The sequence below is a fragment of the Triticum aestivum genome, chromosome 3D (genome assembly GCF_018294505.1).
Source record: "Triticum aestivum cultivar Chinese Spring chromosome 3D, IWGSC CS RefSeq v2.1, whole genome shotgun sequence".
Lineage (NCBI taxonomy): Eukaryota > Viridiplantae > Streptophyta > Magnoliopsida > Poales > Poaceae > Triticum > Triticum aestivum.
The window spans coordinates 570032578-570055966 of NC_057802.1; positions in this window are offsets into that span (position 1 = coordinate 570032578).

Below are 23389 nucleotides of genomic sequence, written 5' to 3' on the forward strand. Positions count from 1 at the left end.
GTTAGCGGGCTATAAATGGGCTATATGCGAACAGGCCGTTAACAGGCTTTCTGTGGGCCGGGCCACCACCTTTTGACCAAGTCAAACGGGCCGGCCTTTTCACAGGAATGGGCCTCTGTTGGGCCGTGCCACGTGTAGCCGTATCATAGGCGCCATTGGTCCAATGAGTGGATGACATCTGTCCCAACGGTGAGCCGACACATGTTTCCTCCAGCCAATGATGATTTTACACATGGAAAATCCCCATTGGTCGGGGCTGTTAACGAGTTATCGGATCCAAAACCGGACCCGATAGCTTAACGGCATTCCGTTATGGTGGATGCCACGTGTTGGTCACCCTTGATGAAAGCACTTCTGTGACGCGCGATTTATCGTCATGGAAGTGGACACTTCCGTGATGATAATTTTGGTAATGTCATGGAACACTTCTACGACAGCACAGGTATGACTATCTTGATTCTGTCATAAAATCGTCATGGATGTACATGCATGACAGAAAACGTGACCTACTGTGACAAACACGTATCATCACGGAAGTGTATTTTTTTTGTAGTGATCGCGCGCGATTGCTGTGATCGTGAACCTTTCATCCGTGCACAACTTTTTCTTCGGGCCTCGTCTCTTTACCGAAGTTGTGCTCGATCCGGAGGGCTAGAAAAAAGAAGAAAGACGAGAGTTAATATGTGTACATACCAAAAAAATGAATGCATCAATTAGCTAGTCAGCACAGGCTTAATTAATATATATACCTGGCCGGACTCTGTTTGGTCACCGGAGCCGTCATCACGGACTCCTGCTTGCACCGGCATTCGGTCCCCGGAGCCATCATTATCATGACCTTCCTCCTCCATTGTTCGATAACCATAGCCTGCTTCACCCTCTCCTTCCAAACCATCGGTTTCATTGAGATACGACATGACATCACCTCCGGCTGCGATTATGTCCCCCAACACCTGTTCTGCTACCTCGTCTCGGCCGTGCTCCATAGTTTCTGCAAATATTACAACATGGCAATTATTATACAAACATGACAGATGGATATATTAGTGGCAAACGTAGACCTAGCTAGCTAATCACAACAAGGAATCATATTAGTGGCCTCGACGCTTCTCTAGGGTTTGGGGTGGCCTCGGCAATGCTTCAAGGGTTCGGGGTGGCCTCGACGACAGCGCTCTTTTAACTTGGTAAATTTGGGTGTAGAGTTTGGATCAACTTGTGCACATTGCCAGACCCTCGACCGCTTGGTGATCCACGACCCTCTACGTACCCTATTTCCCGACCCTCGACCCCCTCATGTCACGTTTGTCTAGTGTCAATGGATTCAACAAAACCATGTCTTCATCATTAGGCAAAAGTAACATGCGCATGATGGTACGAAGCTCTCTAAAGTTATTTTGGAATGGAGTCCCAGATAGGATAATTCGCTTCTTGGTACAAAGTTCAGCAAGAGCCTTCAGAATATCGCCATTTGGAAGGCCTTTGCTGAAATTCATACAAAAATAAGAATTATCCTATCCGGGACTCCCTTCAAAAATAACTTTGGAAAACTTCGTACCATCATGCCCCGGTTACGTCTGGCTAATGATGAAGCCATGGATTTCTTCAATACTTCGACACTAGGCAACCTCTCGACCCCTAACGATCTTCGACCCTTGACCCACGAACCCTTGTCGACCCTCGACCCCTCGGCATTCCTCGACCCTCTAACCCTAGGCCCCTCGACGACCCTTGATCCCTCGGTGACCCTCAAACCTCTACCCTAGTTCCCGACCCTCGCTCCTCGAACCCTCGGCGACCCCCCCCCCCCTCATGTCGAAGTTATCGGGGAGGGGGTATATGGAACCCCCCCTCAGGTAAGAAGAGGAAAAAAGAGGAGAAGAAGAAAGGAATAGAGAAGATCGAAGAAAACAAGAAGAAAAAAAGAGGAGGAGAAGAAAGGAATAGAGGAGAAGAAGAAAAAAAATAGAAATTTTTTCCTTCTTATTTATTTCTCCTCTTCTTCTCCTTTCTTATTATCCTTCTTCCTCTTCTTATTTTCCTTTTTCCACTCCTTCTTTTTCTTCTTCTTCTTCCTTCTTCCTTCTTCCTCTTTTCTTTCTTTTCCTTATTTTACTTTTTCCTCTACACTAACCTAAAATCAACTAACCTTCTTTTTCCACTCCTTTTTTTCTTCTAAATATGAACATATACATAAATTGACAAAAAATATGCACAAAAACATATATATACATAAATTTTCCTATACATACACAATTGTTTTACAAATAGGCACATATATATGAACATATACATAAACATATATATGAACATATACATAAATTGACAAAAAATACACTTATGAAAAAAAATGCTATGGACATGTGCACACATATATACACATAAACACACATATACAAAAAAATACATTTATGAAAAAATGCTATGAAATAAAAATGTAGGGCAAGGGTAGCGGCACGACAAGGCAGGGGCGGCGCGCGGTGCCAGTGCAGGGCATGGGCGGCGGCACGACGGCCGCGCAGGGCAGGGCGGCGCGCGGCGGCAGCAAAGGGCAGGGGCGGCGGCAGCGCACGGCGGCGACGGCGGCCAGTACAGGGAGGAGGAGTAGGGGATCGGGGCGGAGCTCACAGCGAGGTGGCATCGACGACGAGGAAGGCTCGTGGACGGTGGACGACGAAGGAGCGCTCGGGGGCGGGGGCAGGGGCGCGCGGGCTCGGGGACGACGTCGGCGACGACGACGGAGACGACGACGACAAGGCAGGGCGATGGCGACGGTGCGGTCGGGGGCGACGGTAGGGGCGGCGGACGGCGTCGGGGCAGCCTAGCGGCGTTGATGAGCTCGCCGTCGTCAGGAGGCAATTGGCAATGAAACTACCAAATTTTCTAAGTGTGGGCGTATATAGTAGAACCTTTGGTCCCACTTGGTGGCACCAACCGGGATGAATACCCCCCTTTGATCCTGGTCCGTGCCACCAACCGGGACCAAAGGTCTCTTTTCAGTAGCCCAAAGGGCGGGAAACAGAGACCTTTGGTCCCGGTTGGTGGCACGAACCGGGACCAAAGGGGGGTATTCGTACCGGTTCGTCCCACCAACCGGGACCAAAGGTGGGCATTGGTCTCGGTTGGTGGCACCAACCGGGACGAAAGGGTGGCACAGCGGTGGTGTGGTGGGAGTTTAGTCCCACCTTGCTAGTTGAGAGAGCTCAGCACCTGCTTATAAGCTGCGTTGCGGCTTAGGTGCTGAGCTCCTCTCTAATATGCAGGCGGTACTTGCCTACCCTTGTCACTGCCATGTTGGGCCTATTGGGCATGCGGGCCTGCATCCTGGCCCATGACAGATGGGTTTCTAGTCGTATGCAGGCCGTGTGGCCCAGTTGGCGGCATTTTTTTTCCAGTATTTTTGTTTTGTTTTTTGAATTATTTATTTTCTTTTGTTTTTTGCTTTATTTTTTTTAATTCTTTTTGCTTTTAGGTCAGAATAATTCACTATAAAAATATATTTTGAGTGATTCTTTTTCCTGCTATTTAATATTACTGTGTTTTATTATTATATTCAAAAACTTTGTTATTTTAGTTTCTATCAAAAATATCTTTATGAAAATTCTTTTTGCTATTAAAGTTTCTAAGAAAATAATTCTTTATAATAATTCTTTTTTGCTTTTCATGTTTTGAACAGAAAATATTTTGATAATTTTAGTTACATAAATTTTATATAATTTTAGTTTAAAAAATACTAGAGGTTTATGAAAGCTTTTTAGTTGATTCCGTTTTCTATTAGAGTTTATAAAAGTTTTTTAGTTGATTTTCTTTTTGCTATTGAAGAATATTATAGTTTTGTTTTAGTTGATCATAACAGAATATTTTAATTGATTAGTTTTTGTTCATTCTTTTAGTTATTAGTTCACCATTTCACCCACATAGTTTTTGTTTTAGTTCATCATTTCACCCACATAGAATGTGCTAAAAAGTTGAGAGGGTTACGGCAAAAACTAGATGCACTTCGTGTAAAAAACGGACAATCTCTTTCGAAGTATCAGGGTTTCGGACGAAAGTCATCTGTTACAAAGGGATTTCATTTTTTGAACTTATTTGAACTCCAGACATTTTTTGTGTTCAAAATGCACCATTACAAAGGGATTTCATTTTTTTGAACTTATTTGAACTCCAGGCATTTTATTTCTTCACATTTAACTGCAGTGATATTCTAGATCAAAGGCATCATCATAATAGTTGTGGAGAGAAAGTCTTCACTTTTTCTTCGCTTGTGTCGTTTGCTTATTGCGCCGTAACCATGGATAATCTTCATCGTTTAACAAGGGTGCTTGGGTCAGCATTGACTTTGAATGGAGGAATTTCATGAAACTTTTCATAATCTTCAGACATGTCTGTCTTGCCCTCCACTCCCACGATGTCTCTTTTTCCTGAAAGAACTATGTGGCGCTTTGGCTCATCGTATGATGAATTCACTTCCATGTCTTTTCTTTTTCTCGGTTTGGTAGACATGTCCTTCACATAGAAAACCTGCGCCACATCATTGGCGAGGACGAACGGTTCGTCAGTGTACCCAAGATTGTTCAGATCCACTGTTGTCATTCCGTACTGTGGGTCTACCTGTACCCCGCCTCCTGCCAGATTGACCCATTTGCACTTAAACAAAGGGACCTTAAAATCATCTCCGTCGTCAAGTTCCCATATGTCCACTATGTAACCATAATATGTGTCCTTTCCCCTCTTGGTTGCTGCATCAAAGCGGACACCGCTGTTTTGGTTGGTGCTCTTTTGATCTTTGGCGATCGTGTACAGTGTATTCCCATTTATCTCGTATCCTTTGTAAGTCAATACTGTCGAAGATGGTCCCCTGGACAACTGTGACACCCTCGATTCGATCGTACACTAATCATACACGCAAATGTGTACGATCAAGATCAAGGACTCATGGGAAGATATCACAACACAACACTAGACAAAAATAAAATAAAACAAGCTTTATATTACAAGCCAGGGTCCTCAAAGGCTCGAATACATAAGCTCGCAAACACAAGAGTCAGCGGAAGCAACAATATCTGAGTACAAACATAAGTTAGACAAGTTTGCCTTAAGAAGGCTAGCACAAAAGCAACAACGATCGAAAAGGCAATGCCTCCTGCCTGGGAGCCTCCTAACTACTCCTGGTCGTCGGCAGTCTCCACGTAGTAGTAGGCACCCTCGGGGTAGTAGTAGTCGTCGGTGGTGTCGTTTGGATCCTGGGCTCCACCATCTGGTTGCGACATCCGAGAATAATGGAAAAAGGGGGGAAAGAGGTAGGAAAGCAACCATGAGTACTCATCCGAAGTACTCAGCAAGCAAGGATCTACACTACATATGCAACATTATCAAAGGAAGGTTGTATATGTGGACTGGGCTGCAGAAATGCCAGAATAAGAGGGGGAGAAGCTAGTCCTATCGAAGACTAGCATCTTCTGGAAACCACCATCTTGCAGCAACAGGAGGGAGTAGAGTAGTATAACATAAGTAGTAGCAGTGTTATCAACCTCGGCCAGAGATCCTTTCTCGACTCCCTACGAGAAAGCAATCCCAGAGCCATACTATCCATTTCTCATCTCAAGTATTCAGTTCTAGTTGTATCGATGGGGATACAACTCCAAGTGTCCGTTACCGTAGGACATGCTATCGATAGATGTTTTCTTCCCTGCAGGGGTGCACCAGCTTACCCACCACGCTCGATTAACTTCGGCCGGACACACTTTCCTGGGTCATGCCCGGCCTCGGCCAAACAATACGCCGCAACCCGACCTAGGCTTAATAGAGAGGTTAGCACACCGGACTAAACCTAGGCCCCCAGGGTTCATGGGCCATCGCCCCGGGAACTCCTGCACGTTGCGAACGCGGCCGGTGAGCAGACCTATCTACCTCCTTAAAAAGGCAGGTGCTTGCCAGTCTAACCCGGCGCGGGCCGCTCAGTCGCTGACGTCTATTAAGCTTCGGTTGATGCATACGACGCAGAATGCCCATACTATGCCCACGTGATGGTTAGTGCTATCAGGCCAGAGGCCCCTCGGATCAAATATCCAAATCGTAGTGGATTAGGAACGCGCGGTAACAAGCAGAGACTCACGAAAGATGTGACCCCGTCGCCCCGTCTCGAGGACTTGCGGCAAGGGCTAAGAATGCCCGGCCACACCTCGTAATTATCTTGCGGGCGCCCTCCAGGTTAACCCGACTCCTCATCACTCGCAAATATGCTCGCGCGGGTACCCCTCAGAGCCGACCCGTCTTTAGTAACAGTGTTCAGAGTAAAGTCATAGTAACCATAGTAACCGTGTGTCTAACACCAAGGGGAAAACCTGAGGAATCACCCTTGACGGATTCCACTCGATGTAATCATCAAGGTGAACGTAAGAGGATCCACCCTAGAGGTTCACACATGAGGGGTTGCACGACAGAGACGTATCGGAAGTGGTTAAGGCGGAATCACCCTCGATGACCACGACCGAATAGCTAAACTACAGGGTTAACATCAGAAGTGCTGATGAGGTCTCACCCTCGGCACTCGATAGTAACCCAGTAGTGTCGAGCAACTAAGGGGAAAGTGATGTGCGGTGCCGGGGCCTGGTCTTCGATCCCGTTGATCGGGTCTTCGATGATGAAGAAGTGGCAACAAGGACAAGGTGGGGGTCACTGATGGATCACTAACCAACTTATACTAAGCAGTTTAGGATAAGCAGGTAGGTAACAATAAGCAGGTTACAAAAGAAGGCTATGCATCAGAATAGGAGCAAACAATTACAATAGAAAAATCTAATGCAAGCATGAGAGAAAGCAAAAGGTCGATATCGGGATGATCAAAGGGGGGCTTGCCTAGAAGCTCTGCTGAAAGAGAAGAAGGGTCGTTGTCGACATAGTCGATCACAGGGGCATCATCAGTCTCGGGGTCTACCGAAGAGAAGAGGGGGAAGAAACAATAAATATAAAGCAAACAAAGCATCATAGAGCATAACATGGCAATATGTTGTGCCGGTTGTGCCCTAACGTATGGCTACACGATAAAGGTGAAGGGGGAATTCAACCGGGAATGTTTTCTCGGTTCCGGACCTCTATCAGACAGATGATCGGAGGGGGAAAGTTCCATGTTCAGCATGCTAGGGGCATGTGACAGATGAACGGACAACGTATTCGGATTCATTGGATTTTTCTGAGCAACATTCATGTAGAAAACATTTTCATCGGAGTTACAGTTTATTTTCTATGAACTTTCAAAGATTTAAACATCTTCTGGATTTATTCTATTTAACAGAAAAGAATTATTGCGTCCGCAATGCGTCAGCAGTCGGCTGAACTGCTGACTGGTCAAACCAATCTAATTAAGTTTTAATTAAAAGCCATTTAGTTAATTTTAATTAACTGGCTGGGCCCACATGTCAGTGCCTCAAGGTGAATAAAGCACCGCGTTGACTAGAGTCAACGCAGTCAAACGCACCATGAGGCCAGCTGGCAGTGACACTGGGTGGGACCCAGGCCACGCCAGGTCAGCGCCGGCGCCGAAACGAGCTCCGGCGAGCTCTCCGCGGCGGCCGAACGCCGGAGTAGCTCGGAAAAACACCACGGTTCACCATTTTGCTTGCCACGACTTGCGTTCGAAAGCTGGGAGGGAACCGCGTCGAGTGGTGCTGCCAGACTACGCCGGGGAGACCGGAAACATCGCCGGCGTCAAGCTTGGCGGCGGTGGCTTTCGGGCGTGCTCGCACTCGTCGCTGCAGGGCACGGCAAGGAACGTGGAAGGTGGCGTTGGACTGCTGGGAGCGTGCTGAGCACGATGCCGTGCTCGTCCGAGCTGGACAGAGAGTGTGGACACGGCGACAAGTACGGTGGCAGAAGCGCGCTGCGGCCAGGTTGGTAGCTACGGCTAGGGGCATGGTGAGGCGAGGAAGGAGAGGGGAGAGGACGGAGTGGAGCTCACCGAGCGGCCATGGAAGGCACTTGACGGCTTAGGAGTAGCTGGGGTGCTCGAGGTCGCCGGCGAGCGTCGGAGACATAGGCGAAAGGGGACGACGGCGGTCGGCAGCTGCAGGGGCCCTCGGCTCCAACGGAGGACCCCAGGCGACGTGGATGAGGACGGCGGAGCGGACAGACAGTGCCGGTGGCCTCAGGGCCGCCGGTGGCCGTGGGATTGACGGAGGTACGGCGGCGATGGCGTCGGTCTCCTCTCCAGAACGACGGAGATGGAGAGGGCAAAGGTGGATCTGGGGGAGGAGAGGCGCAAGTGGGGGAGTGGGAGTGGCGGTAGGTGAGGGGGGGACTCGCGGAGGCGGGAAGGCGCGGGGCCTTATCCTCTCGCGGGGGCGTCGCCGACGAGGTGGTTCCGCGGCGACCAGCCTCCTGTTGCGGTCTGAGACCGAGGAACAGGGCGGGGGGAGAGACCGGTGCGAGGGGGCAACTGAGCTGGCTCGGGTGGGTTAGGTGGGCCGGCCCAGGTGGGATGGGCCGAAGCCCAATGGGAGGCCAGGGGCTCTACCACCCCTTCTTCTTTCGTTTCTTTTTCTTTTTGTTTTTTCTTTTCCAGCAGGTTTTGCATTTTCTTTTAGCCACTAATGACTTTGCAAAATTATGCCACCGGCTAAAACAATTCCAAAGAATTATTGTCCAATGCCACAAAAAGAATTGTGAGGCTTTTGAAAAAGGTAGCAATTTTTCTAAATTTAAAAGCCATTTAATCTATTGATTAAGCCACTACTTCAATTGGTTTAGGCCATTTAAACACCTTGCAAAAATGTTGGTCCACCACCAATATTAACAAATGATTATTTTCCACAAGATGAACATTTTTGATTTCATGTGTGACAAATATGATTTTTTTACTTTAGATTGGATTTGAATTTGAATGGTGATTTGGATCAAGTGAAGATTAGCAACAGTAATGTGATGACATGGCACCATTAACAGGGGATTACTGTAGCATGACACTGGGGGTGTTAGAACAACGAGTACATATCATCACAAACAGTGTTGTCACCTCTGAGACGTGTTTCCAACCAACTGCTGAAAGTCCTGATGTGTTCACATGTAATCCATTCGTTACACAGCTCCGGGTGTTTGGAGCGCAGACTATTCTTGTGTTCATCGACATACGGGGTCACCAAGGTAGAGTTCTGTAGAACTCTATAGTGTGCTTGAGACCAAGAATGCCCGTCCCTGCATATTATTGAGTCCCCTCCAAGCGTGCCTTTTCCAGTCAGTCTCCCCTCATACCACGATTTAGGGAGACCTATCTTCTTAAGGCCAGGAATGAAGTCAACACAAAACCCAATGACATCCTCTGTTTGATGGCCCATGGAGATGCTTCCTTTTGGCCTAGCGCGGTTACGGACATATTTCTTTAGGACTCCCATGAACCCCTCAAAGGGGAACATACTGTGTAGAAATACGGGGCCCAGAATGACAATCTCGTCGACTAGATGAACTAGGACGTGCGTCATGATATTTAAGAAGGATGGTGGGAACACCAGCTCGAAACTGACAAGACATTGCGCCACATCACTCATTAGCCTTGGTATTATTTTTGGATCGATCACCTTCTAAGAGATTGCATTGAGGAATGCACATAACTTCACAATGGCTAATCGGATGTTTTCCGGTAGAAGCCCCCTCAATGCAACCGGAAGCAGTTGCGTCATAATCACGTGGCACTCATGAGACTTTAGGTTCTGGAACTTTTTCTCTGGCATATTTATTATTCCCTTTATATTCAACGAGAAGCCAGACGGGGCCTTCATACTGAGTAGGCATCCAAAGAAGATTTCCATCTGCTTTGGAGGACCTTCATACTGCTTTGGAGGCATGCCATCTTTTTCGTGCAAACGTTGCAGGTCCTCCCGTGCCTCCGGTGTATCTTTTGTCTTCCCATACAAGCCCAAGAAGCCTAGTAGGTTCACGCGAAGGTTCTTCGCCACGTGCATCACGTCGATTGAAGAGCGGACCTCTAGATCTTTCCAGTAGGGTAGGTCCCAAAATATAGATTTCTTCTTTCACATGGGTGCGCGTCCCTCAGCGTCATTCGGAACAGATAGTCCGCCGGGACCCTTTCCAAAGATTACGTGTAAATCATTGACCATAGCAAGTACGTGATCACCGGTACGCATGGCGGGCTTCTTCCGGTGATCTGCCTCGCCTTTGAAATGCTTGCCTTTCTTTCGACATTGATGGTTGGTCGAAAGAAATCGACGATGGCCCAGGTACACATTCTTCCTGCATTTGTCCAGGTATATAATTTCGGTGTCAGCTAAACAGTGTGTGCATGCGTGTTATTCCTTGTTTGTCTGTCCTGAAAGGTTACTGAGAGCGGGCCAATCATTGATGGTTACAAACAGCAACGCGTGAAGGTTAAATTCCTCCTGTTTGTGCTCATCCCACACACGTACACCGTTTCCATTCCACAGCTGTAAAAGTTCTTCAACTAATGGCCTTAGGTACACATCAATGTCGTTGCCGGGTTGCTTAGGGCCTTGGATGAGAACTGACATCATAATGAGCTTCCGCTTCATGCACATCCAAGGAGGAAGGTTATACATACATAGAGTCACGGGCTAGGTGCGGTGATTGCTGCTCTGCTCCCCGAAAGGATTAATGCCATCCGCGCTTAAACCAAACCATACGTTCCTTGGGTCACCTGCAAACTCAGCCCAGTACTTTCTCTCGATTTTTCTCCACTGCGACCCGTCAGCGGGTGCTCGCAACTTCCCTTCTTTCTTACGGTCCTCTCTGTGCCATCACATCAACTTGGCATGCTCTTCGTTTCTGAACAGACGTTTCAACCATGGTATTATAGGAGCATACCACATCACCTTCGCATGAACCCTCTTCCTCGGGGCTCGCCGTCAACATCACCAGGGTCATCTCGTCTGATCTTATACCGCAATGCACCGCATACTGGGCATGCGTTCAAATCCTCGTACGCACCGCGGTAGAGGACGCAGTCATTAGGGCATGCATGTATCTTCTGCACCTCCAATCCTAGGGGGCATACGACCTTCTTTGATGCGTACGTACTGTCGGGCAATTTGTTATCGTTTGGAAGCTTCTTCTTCACTATTTTCAGTAGCTTCTCAAATCCTTTGTCAGATACAGCATTCCCTGCCTTCCACTGCAGCAATTCCAGTACAGTACCAAGCTTTGTGTTGCCATCTTCGCAATTGGGGTACAACCCTTTTTATGATCCTTAAACATGCGATCGAACTTCAGCTTCTCCTTTTGATTTTCGCACTGTGTCCTTGCATCAACAATGACCCGGTGAAGATCATCATCATCGGGCACATCGTCTGGTTCCTCTTGATCTTTAGTAGCTTCCCTCGTTGCAGCATCACCGTATTCAGGTGGGCACATAGTTGTCATCGTCCTCTTCTTCTTCGTTGTCTTCCATCATAACCCCTATTTCTCTGTGCTTCGTCCAAACATTATAGTGTGGCATGAAACCGTTATAAAGCAGGTGGGTGTGAAGGATTTTTTTGTCAGAGTAAGACTTCGTATTCCCACAATTAGGGCACGGACAACACATAAAAACCATTCTACTTGTTTGCCTCAGCCACTTCGAGAAAATTATGTACTTGGAGGTGTGTCTGTCACCGTACATCCATTGTCGGTTCATCTGCGTGCATTATATATAATTATGTGTGTCAAAAACCATTACAGATTCACATGGATAGATAAGTGATCAAATTAATAGAAGTTCATCATCACATTAAAACCAAAGTTCATAGATTGTTCTCATTGAACAATATATAGCTCTCCAGAGCATCTAGTTAAACCATACATTGAAACTATGTAAAACCTTCCAATGCAACAACAAATGCGATCATAATCACAACCAAGGTAACAATTGATCCAACGGCATAATGCTACCAAGCCTCAGTATGAATGGCATATTTTCTAATCTTTCTAATCTTCAACCGCATTGCATCCATCTTGATCTTGTGATCATCGACAACATCCGCAACATGCAACTCCAATATCATCTTCGCCTCCTCAAATTTTTTATTTTTCCTTCAAATAATTGTTTTCTTCTTCAACTAAATTTAACCTCTCGACAATAGGGTAGGTTGGAATTTCCGGTTCAACTACCTCCTAGATAAATGAAATCTATGTCAACTTGATGGGCACAATTGTCATAAACAATAAATGAACCAAATCTTTTCCTAATAATAAAGCACGGGTTGAGTCTCTCGGGTTCACCGTCGCATATAGCATTTTTACACAAAAGTCCCTGTAATTTTTAGGAATTAAACCCGCCGTCCCTATTTAAGTGGATGTGAAAAAACGTTTCGGTTTTGTAAATTAACCCCTCCATTTTGTAAAAATTGCGTCCGTGCTCCTTTGTGCATCTTATCCAGTAGTAGGAGATGGTGGAAGGGGAAAAACTTCGCCTGGGCTCCTCGGCGAGCACGGCTGCGCCCGCCTCCACTCCCTTTCCAGCCGTGGCGGCAGGTCCGGACGGAACGACAACATCTGCAAGAATTGGAGTCCCGCGAGGAGGGGTCTGCAGGCGGCGGATCTGGTGGACGGCAGCAAGCGGGGTCGGCGCATCGGTGTTCGCTCTTGCAGCCGCTCGGCGCCATGGCTGCTCCGGCAATGAGAACGGAGAGAGGTGATGTGAGGGAGAACAGAGAAGGAGGGAGGAAGCGCGACGGAGGTCCTGCCAGTGGCGGCTCGGCCTGCAGGCGCGCGGGCGTAAGCGGGTGGCTCTGGATCGAGCCCTTGCTTGCTCGTGAGTATTTTTTTACCCCGGCGGCACGACCTGCAGGCGCGCAAGCGCAGGTGGCTTGGGATCGAGCCCTTGCTTGCTCGGGAGATTTTTTTTTTGACCCCTTTCTCGGTGTTTTTTTTTCTGGAGGTTTGAGGCTTTGAGCCCTTGCTCGGTCGTGAGGTGGAGCACGCAAAAGCACATATACGTATTGCAGACAAAATTTATGTCGTGGGAAGGCTACCTCACAGAGAAAAGGAGTATATATTTCCCTAAAAAAAGAGAAAAGGAGTATATTTGTTTCATATGCTGTATATATGGTTAAAAAGATAAATTATGTGCGTTTAAAATTAAGGAAAGGAGTAAATTCTTGAGCCCAAGAAGGAAATGAGTTAAGAAGGAAAAGAGTAAATTCTGCTCTGATCTGAGTGCAAGAAGGGGGGGGGGGGGGAATCTGCCCAAGAAGGAAAGGAATTAAAATATGGAATAAATTTCCCCTTGAAAAAAATAAAGAGTTCCAATGTTCTAGCCCAGGAAGAAAAGGAATTAAAATCAAAAGAAGAAAAAAATTAGAAGGAAAGAAATTATTCGCTGTTATGAATGTGCACGGTGAACCTAATGCAATAAAGGTTTGATTTTTGGCTCCCGTGTGTATTAATTTCTTGACAAAGTAAGGAGCAAATGAATTACAAGCATGTGCAACATGGGTCTAAAGTTTTTTTTTCTTGATTTTCCATCTTCTTAAATTTGACCGTGGTAGCTACAACATGGCATGCTATAGTGTGATGACCAATCTCACTACCTTGAGAACGGTCATGTTTATCGTAAAATAGATATACATGTCACCACCTTCGACATGATACATACATACAAAGATAAAAAAAGTGGCAACACGGATGGCCCACTAGAGATGTGTGAGAGATTGTTTCTCCCGTTGCAACGCACGGGCATTTTTGCTAGTAGTTATAAAAGATAATATATTCCACATCCGAATCATAGCTAGGACGAGGGCCGACGGGGGCGGATACCAAAACCATCGCACTATATAATAACAAGCAATAATAAAAGTAAGAAAATTAGACAAATATCTATCTACAGTAAGAATTTTTTTCTTTCAAAAGAAGATAAGAACAAGAGGCTCACCACGGTGGTGCTTGCGACGAGATCGGCGCGGGCGATCGACGGCGGTGAAGACAGGGACGGGCGATCGGCGCGGGACGTGACGGACCACTAAACCTAGACAAATCCCGGGGAAAATGGAGCTTGGAGGTCGAGCTTCGAGAGGAGAAAGCTTAACTAGTGTGGCTCGGGAATTTCATCGAACACCTCATGTGCAGAGGAGGTGAGCTAGAGCACCACAAAGCTCTCCCCTCGCCGGCCAGAAAAAACACAGAAGTGTGGAGTGCTCTGCTCGCGGGCGAGGGGTATATATAGCCACCTCATTGGTCCTGGTTCGTGGCTGGAACCGGGACTAAAGGCCCCCCTTCTGTCCCAGTTCTAGGCATGAACCGGGACCAATGGCTGTGGGCCAGGAGTGAGGCCCATTGGTCCCGGTTCGTGCCTTGAACCGGGACCAATGGGTCCACATGAACCGGGACAAATGCCTCCCGAGGCCCGGTCGGGCCCCTGGGCGCACGAACCGGGACGTATGCCCCCCATGGGTCCCGGTTCTTGACTGAACCGGGACTAATGGGCTGGCCAGGCTCCAACCAAAGCCCTGTTTTCTACTAGTGAACATACATCTCATTCATAATGAAAGTATGGCCCTTATGTTTATTCATAATACTGAACATCAAAAGTTCTCTTATGAACACCCTTTTTGCAAGATACCTTACAGAAAGGGCTAGAGTGTGTAAAACTCTAAAATGAATTATGAAAATAAATACATAGGGAATACATCGATGGAAGGTATAGTAACTTTTACTATGATCCCATCGTGTATCAAAACCTCATTCCTGGCTTGTCTTTCAGGCGGTAGTAGTTCTTGCATGGATTCGCAACAGAATGCAATCGAGTGGGTATCTTTGTGATCAACTCACAATACCCAAGGATTAGTGATTAACAAGTTTAATCATAATTCCCAAGAACTATTTCTTCTGACGAGCCTACTATACATCAATAACTCGTATGACATTCATACATATGAGCTGGATATTCCAGTCTTCGCTGATTTTGCCTTTATTCCAGTCTTCGCTCCTTCGCAAAAGAAGCACCGAACTTAAGAGTGGTGTTAGCCCCGGACTTCCTAGGCGTGTAAGTCATACTAACACCCTTTGGACACTTCCTTTCTCCTTAAGTTGTTGTTTTATTCACCTTTCATCATATGACAGGCGTTCTCCTGGATCCCTCTCTTATCAATCTAATGCATAGTAAACACTTTACTAATAATTTGCAAACAAACATCGCTTTGGATATTTCATATCTTTCAGCCTTTGTTTGTATCTGAAAATTAATTTTCAGTTCCATGAATATCACAAAACTATCCCAAAACTTTCGAAGTTCGGGTTTCATGGAAGCAAACATATTGCACTTGACCGTAACAAAATTCTAGCTTTTGGATCGAAGGACGAGAGTCTCATCATCCATAGCATTTAGTGGGAGTATACGGAAAGCATGCGATAGGACAAAGTCCTTCTCGTCACTCTTGAGGATAATCCTCACATTACGTTACCAATCGAAAAGTTTTAACCACATATTTAACAGTTATTCAATTTTAACAGAGACGATGGAAACACGAGCCATTATTCTACAACTATTGGCAATATTCACTTAGACAACATTCATAATTAATTGCACCGAGAATTAAACAAGTTAATTCTACAGTGCGCTCCCACTTAAATCAACATCTCTCAAAATTGATTATGAGTGATTCAAGATCCATATTTCGATTCCACACCATTGATGTGGACATCACTCATGACGAGAATTTCAATTGGTAGGAAAACTTGCCGATCACATCTCCATGTGACTCTTGTTCATCTTTCGATGGGTGTGTTCTAAGCTCAGGACGATCCTGCCTGAACGTCAAAGACAACCAAGTGATCTTGCTGTGAGGTCTGACCTCACCCGCCTCATTCCTCTCGATTCGTTTGTACCCATGTGGACATGGCGCACCCCAAAAATATACGAATTACAGACGGTGCTACACTTGGGTGAACACTAACTACTTTGATATTTTGAAGTGAGAGATCACCCTAATAAAAAGCGACTACCGCGCAATCAAGAAGGGTGCATCAACAGGGATAAACATCTTAGGCAATTCATAATAGCATGATATGGTATAGCCCCTTCTGACGGAGAAGTCTTTCATTTCTTCGTCTTTGGCATTCGCGTTGGTGTTCACATTCGCAAAGATTGCCACCACCTTGTGAATGCACCAGATAATATTGCTATCTCCATAGCTTATTAAATTAAGTGCATTACTTAAGGTTGACACGCAGGTCATTAAAGTGACAATCATATGGCTCCAGCCATCATGCCAAATCATGACACGGAGGTCATGTTAATCAATTTACATCATATAGTCATCTCATACATAATCAAATTATTATGAGCACTGCTATACCACATCACATGCACATGCAAAACCTCCTGCAAAACCAAGTTAGACGCCTCTAATCGGTTCATGCAAAAACTTGTTTTTCGTGGCTTCTAAGGTTTTTAAACAAACCGAAGCTACCAACGTCCATCATCAAGTATGATAATTCAAGTCGCTTGATTAACTTTGCGGGGTGTATGAAGCATGAGATAATAAAATCTCAAACCCCATACTAAACTTCATCATACGCATGACCCCCGTGCAGATCATATCTGCATTGCCCTTTTGTCTGCGAAATTTCATCTTTCTTTCTAACTATGGTGGATTTCAACGAACTGTTAGCACTTCGTTGATCAATCAGGATTGCGGATTGCCAGAACATTGAAAATCCACCATGTCGTTATCAAGATCAGAAATATGCAAATTCCAGGGAAGTAACAAGAACATCGGGTAACAGATTTCATCTGCTACCCACACAAATAATTTTTAGTAATAGAACTCATCTACTACAAATTATATTGTGCAACACCCATACATCTCTATGTATTCTAGATCGCAACCTACATCTACGCATAGCACGGCTCATGATGCCACTGTAGGGTAACGTAGCAGAAAACAAAAAAATTCCGACTTACGCACCAGCCCAGGACCACTATGGAGACTGCATACAAGGTTTGATCTTTTTCGTTACCGACTCGTAGCGCAACGGGAAGTAGAGTCGATGACGATAGGCGGCGCAGATCCCCGCAGCTAGGATTTACAACCTCCCAACCGCGAGGATGTATACCCTCATCTGCCCCTCGGACAGCCCTCCGGGAGGTGGTCGGACAGTCCCCTGGACGGTGTCGCGGACAGCCCTTCGGGAGGATCTTCGAAACTCGGATGGTCACTCGGACAGCCCTTTGCACTACTAGAAAAAGGCTATAGCTAATATGGACACTAATGGCGCACCATGTATGTGGTGCGCCATTGCTATATAGCAGTGGTGCACCAGATATAGGTGCGCCATTAATGTCCATATTACTAATGGCGCACCTGGTGTGTGGTGTGCCATTACTAGTTTTGTCCTGGCCCCACACCCTTCCCAGACTTAGCAGTGGCGCACCAGGGGAAAGTGTGCCATTACTAGTTTTAACTAGTAATGGCGCACCACACCCACGGTGCGCCACTACTAACAATTTTTTTCAATTTTGTTTTCAAAACTAGTAATGGCGCACCACACACCAGGTGCACCATTAGTAACCCTGGTTACCGATGGCGCTTTCCTAGGAGGTGCGCCATTGGGAACCTGAGAGCAGCTAGATATTTTTGACAGTCACCTACCACACTCACTTTCCCCACTTCATTCTCTCCACCTCTACCAAGCTTGGTCTCGGCTGCCTCCTCCTCCTCACCTCATTTGCACCATAGATTCACCCAAATTAAGTGGTTAAATTTCCTTTTTTTGATAGGTAAGTAAGGGGAAAGCTTTCTTTATGTTCTAGATCTACTTTTTTCTCCCTCCAACGTACCCACTTTTTATGGGCTAGATCTAGGTATGTTTGTGGTGTTGCATATGTTTGTGTTTGCAGGTACCGGTATTTGAAATGCAATAGTTGCCAATATTTTGCCGGAATGTTGATTCATTTCCGTTTCGGCGAGAATTTGGCAATATGCATTCTTTTTGGTCCTATTTTTAGGCAAAGACATGCCAAATTTTTTTTTGGTTCTAAAATATCGTTTTGCTCTACCCCGCAGGCGACCATGGTCCGCACGATGACCGAAGGCATCATGACTAGGTTTTTGAGCTCCGCGAACACCGAGATGCTTCAAAAGAATGAGACGAAGATAAGATGTCCGTGTCGAAGATGCAAGCTGAAGAGCCTTATGGACCCGGATTCCAGATAGTTGCAGGACCACCTGCTCGTGCGTGGTTTCATGGATGGCTATCGGTGGCAAGGTGATGAAGATGATTATGAAGTCGTCCGTGGGGGCCGGGCAAGAAGTAAGGAAGGGCAGCAAGACAATAGCGGCGAGGGCGGGCGAGAAGACGAAGAATCTCCAGGACATGATCACGAAGTAGATGCAGGACACAGTCATCATGTAGAAGATGCCGGACACGATGATGAGGAAGATCAAGATGAAGGGCATGATCATGAAGGTGAAGATGCCGGAGCAGACGACGATGGACCATCGATGGGCTGGGTGCAGGACCCCCATATTCAAGAGCAGCTTCTCAAGCAGACGGGTAACGCAAGAGCTGCCGCCCGAGAGAAAGCCAAGCTGGATCAACTGGAGATAGACGCGGTTACTCCATTGTATGAAGGATGCAGGCCCGAGGATACCCGCCTGAAAGTAACGCTCATGGCTCTGGAGATGAAGGTAAAACACAAAATGACCGACGCATGCTTCGACGAGAACATGTCATTCTGGCACGAACGTCTTCCCAAGGGAAACAAGTGCCCGACCAGTTTCGAGGAGGCAAAGAAAATCGTGTGTCCTCTGGATTTACCGCAGGTGAAATACAATGTGTGCATGAACGATTGCATCATTTATCCGGACGAGCACGCGGAATCTACCATATGTCCGGTGTGCGGCGTCACTCGATACAAGAAGAGGAAGAAAGCTCCTCGAAAAGTGGTGTGGTACTTTCCGATCACTCCTCGTCTGCAGCGGTATTTTGCGGACCCTAAGCTAGCAAAGCTCCTGCGTTGGCACGCGGATAGGGAGGAGAAGAAGCGAGAAGATGACGGAAATGATCCAGAGATAAATAAAAAGACAAGATGCTGAGTCACCCTAAGGATGCGAGCCAGTGGCAAGCGTTGAATTTCGAACACCCAGAACTTGGGGACGATCCAAGGAACATCATGCTGGGCGCGACCACCGATGGAGTCAATCCGTTTGGCAGCCAGAGAAGCACACATAGCACCTGGCCTGTTTTTGTGTGGATGTACAACCTTCCCCCTGGATGTGCTTGAAGAGGAAGTACATTCACGTGAGTATGCTAATTGAAGGGCCGAAACTGAAGGAAATATGCCCTAGAGGCAATAATAAAGTTATTATTTATTTCCTTATATCATGATAAATGTTTATTATTCACGCTATAATTGTATTAACTGGAAACATAATACTTGTGTGAACACATAGACAAACATAGTGTCACTAGTATGCCTCTACCTAACTAGCTCGTTGATCAAAGATGGTTATGTTTCCTAGCCATTTACATGAGTTGTCATTTGATTAACGGGATCACATCATTAGGAGAATGATGTGATTGACTTGACCCATTCGGTTAGCTTAGCACTCGATCGTTTAGTATTCTGCTATTGCTTTCTTCATGACTTATACATGTTCCTATGACTATGAGATTATGCAACTCCCTTTTACCGGAGGAACACTTTGTGTGCTACCAAACGTCACAACGTAACTGGGTGATTATAAAGGTGCTCTACAGGTGTCTTCGAAGGTACTTGTTGGGTTGGTGTATTTCGAGAATAGGATTTGTCACTACGATTGTCGGAGAGGTATCTCTGGGCCCACTCGGTAATGCACATCACTATAAGCCTTGCAAGCATAGCAACTAATGAGTTAGTTGCGGGATGACGTATTACGGAACGAGTAAAGAGACTTGCCGGTAACGAGATTGAACTAGGTATTGAGATACCGACGATCGAAACTCGGGCAAGTAACATACCGATGACAAAGGGAACAACGTATGTTGTTATGCGGTTTGACCAATAAAGATCTTCATAGAATATGTGGGAGCCAATATGAGCATCCAGGTTCCTCTATTGGTTATTGACCGGAGACGTGTCTCGGTCATGTCTACATAGTTCTCGAACCTGTAGGGTCCGCACGCTTAAAGTTAGATGACGGTTATATTATGAGTTTATATGTTTTGATGTACCGAAGATAGTTCAGAGTCCCGGATGTGATCACGGACATGACGAGGAGTCTCGAAATGGTCGAGACATGAAGATTGATATATTGGACGACTATATTCGGACACCGGAATGGTTCCGGGGGTTATCGGATGTATACCGGAGTACCGGGGGGTTACCGGAACACCCCCGGGGGTTTAATGGGCCTACGTGGGCCTTAGTGGAGAAGTGGAGGGGCGGCCAGCGCAGGCCGCGCGGCCCCTCTACTCTGAATTGGACAAGAAGGGGGGGGGGCGCCCCCCTTTCCTTCCTCTCTCCCTCCTCCTTCCCCCTTCTCCTAATCCAACAAGGAAGGGAGGGAGTCCTACTCCCGGCAGGAGTAGGACTCCTCCTGGCGTGCCTCCTCCTGGCCGGCCGCATCTCCCCCCTTGCTCCTTTATATACGGGGGCAGGGGGGCACCCCAGAGATACAACAATTGATCATTGATCTCTTAGTCGTGTGCGGTGCCCCCCTCCACCATATTCCACCTCGATAATATCGTAGAGGTCCTTAGGCGAAGCCTTGCGTCGGTAGAACATCATCATCGTCACCACGCCGTCGTGCTGACAGACCTCTCCCTCAAAGCTCGGCTGGATCGGAGTTCGAGGGACGTCATCGAGCTGAACTTGTGCTGAACTCGGTGGTGCCGTACATTTGGTACTTGGATCGGTCGGATCGTGAAGACGTACGACTACATCAAGCGCATTGTGATAACGCTTCCGCTTTTCGTCTATGAGGGTACGTGGACACACTCTCCCCTCTCGTTTCTATGCATCACCATGATCTTGCGTGTGCTTAGGAATTTTTTTGAAATTACTACGTTCCCCAACAGTGGCATCCGAGCCTGGTTTTATGCGTAGATGTTATATGCACGAGTAGAACACAAGTGAGTTGTGGGCGATACAAGTCATACTGCTTACCAGCATGTCATACTTTGGTTCGGCGGTATTGTTCGATGAAGCGGCCTGGACCGACATTACGTGTACGCTTACGCGAGACTGGTTCTACCGACGTGCTTTGCACACAGGTGGCTGGCGGGTGTCAGTTTCTCCAACTTTAGTTGAACCGAGTGTGGCTACGCCCGGTCCTTGAGAAGGTTAAAACAACACCAACTTGACGAACTATCGTTGTGGTTTTGATGCGTAGGTAAGAACGGTTCTTGCTCAGCCCGTAGCAGCCACGTAAAACTTGCAACAACAAAGTACAGGACGTCTAACTTGTTTTTGCAGGGCATGTTGTGATGTGATATGGTCAAGATGTGATGCTATATTTTATTGTATGAGAAGATCATGTTTTGTAAACCAAGTTATCGGCAACTGGCAGGAGCCATATGGTTGTTGCTTTATTGTATGCAATGAAATCGCCCTGTAATTGCTTTACTTTATCACTAAGCGGTAGCGATAGTCGTAGAAGCAATAGGTGGCGAAACGACAATGATGCTACGATGAAGATCAATGTGTCGCGCCAGTGACGATGGTGATCATGACGGTGCTTTGGAGATGGAGATTACAAGCACAAGATGATGATGGCCATATCATATCACTTATATTGATTGCATGTGATGTTTATCTTTTATGCATCTTATCTTGCTTTCATTGATGGTAGCATTATAAGATGATCTCTCACTAAATTATCAAGGTATAAGTGTTCTCCCTGAGTATGCACCGTTGCGAAAGTTCTTCGTGCTGAGACAGCACGTCATGATCGGGTGTGATAGGCTCTGCGTTCAAATACAACGGGTGCAAAACAGTTGCACACGCGGAATATTCAGGTTAAACTTGACGAGCCTAGCATATAACACATATGGCCGCGGAACACTGTGACCGAAAGGTCGAGCGTGAATCATATAGTAGATATGATCAACATTGTGATGTTCACCATTGAAACTACTCCATGGTTTAGTTGATTTGGATCACGTTATCACTTAGAGGATTAGAGGGATGTCTATCTAAGTGGGAGTTCTTAAGTAATATGATTAATTGAACTTAAATTTATCATGAACTTAGTATCTGATAGTATTTTGCTTGTCTATGTTGATTGTAGATAGATGGCCCGTGCTGTTGTTCCGTTGAATTTTAATGCGTTCCTTGAGAAAGCTAAGTTGAAAGATGATGGTAGCAATTACACGGACTGGGTCCGTAACTTGAGGATTATCCTCATTGATGCACAGAAGAATTATGTCCTGGAAGCACCGCTAGGTGCCAGACCTGCTGCAGGAGCAACACCAGATGTTATGAACGTCTGGCAGAGGAAAGCTGATGACTACTCGATAGTTCAGTGTGCCATGCTTTACAGCTTAGAACCGGGACTTCAACGACGTTTTGAACGTCATGTAGCATATGAGATGTTCCAGGAGTTGAAGTTAATATTTCAAGCAAATGCCTGGATTGAGAGATATGAAATCTCCAATAAGTTATACAGCTGCAAGATGGAGGAGAATAGTTCTGTCAGTGAACATATACTCAGAATGTCTGGGTATAACAATCACTTAATTCAACTGGGAGTTAATCTTCCGGATGATAGTGTCATTGACAGAATTCTTCAATCACTACCACCAAGCTACAAGAGCTTCGTGATGAACTATAATATGCAAGGGATGAATAAGACGATTCCTGACCTCTTCGCAATGCTAAAGGCTGCGGAGGTAGAAATCAAAATGGAGCATCAAGTGTTGATGGTTAACAAGACCACCAGTTTCAAGAAAAAGGGCAAGGGAAAGAAGAAGGGGAACTTCAAGAAGAACAGCAAACAAGTTGCTGCTCAAGAGAAGAAACCCAAGTTTGGACCTAAGCCTGAGACTGAGTGCTTCTACTGCAAGCAGACTGGTCACTGGAAGCGGAACTGCCCCAAGTATTTGGCGGATAAGAAGGATGGCAAGGTGAACAAAGGTATATGTGATATACATGTTATTGATGTGTACCTTACTAATGCTCGCAGTAGCACCTGGGTATTTGATACTGGTTCTGTTGCTAATATTTGCAACTCGAAACAGGGACTACGGATTAAGCGAAGATTGGCTAAGGACGAGGTGACGATGCGCGTGGGAAATGGTTCCCAAGTCGATGTGATCGCAGTCGGCATGCTACCTCTATATCTACCTTCGGGATTAGTTTTAGACCTGAATAATTGTTATTTGGTGCCAGCGTTGAGCATGAACATTATATCCGGATCTTGTTTGATGTGAGACGGTTATTCATTTAAATCAGATAATAATGGTTGTTCTA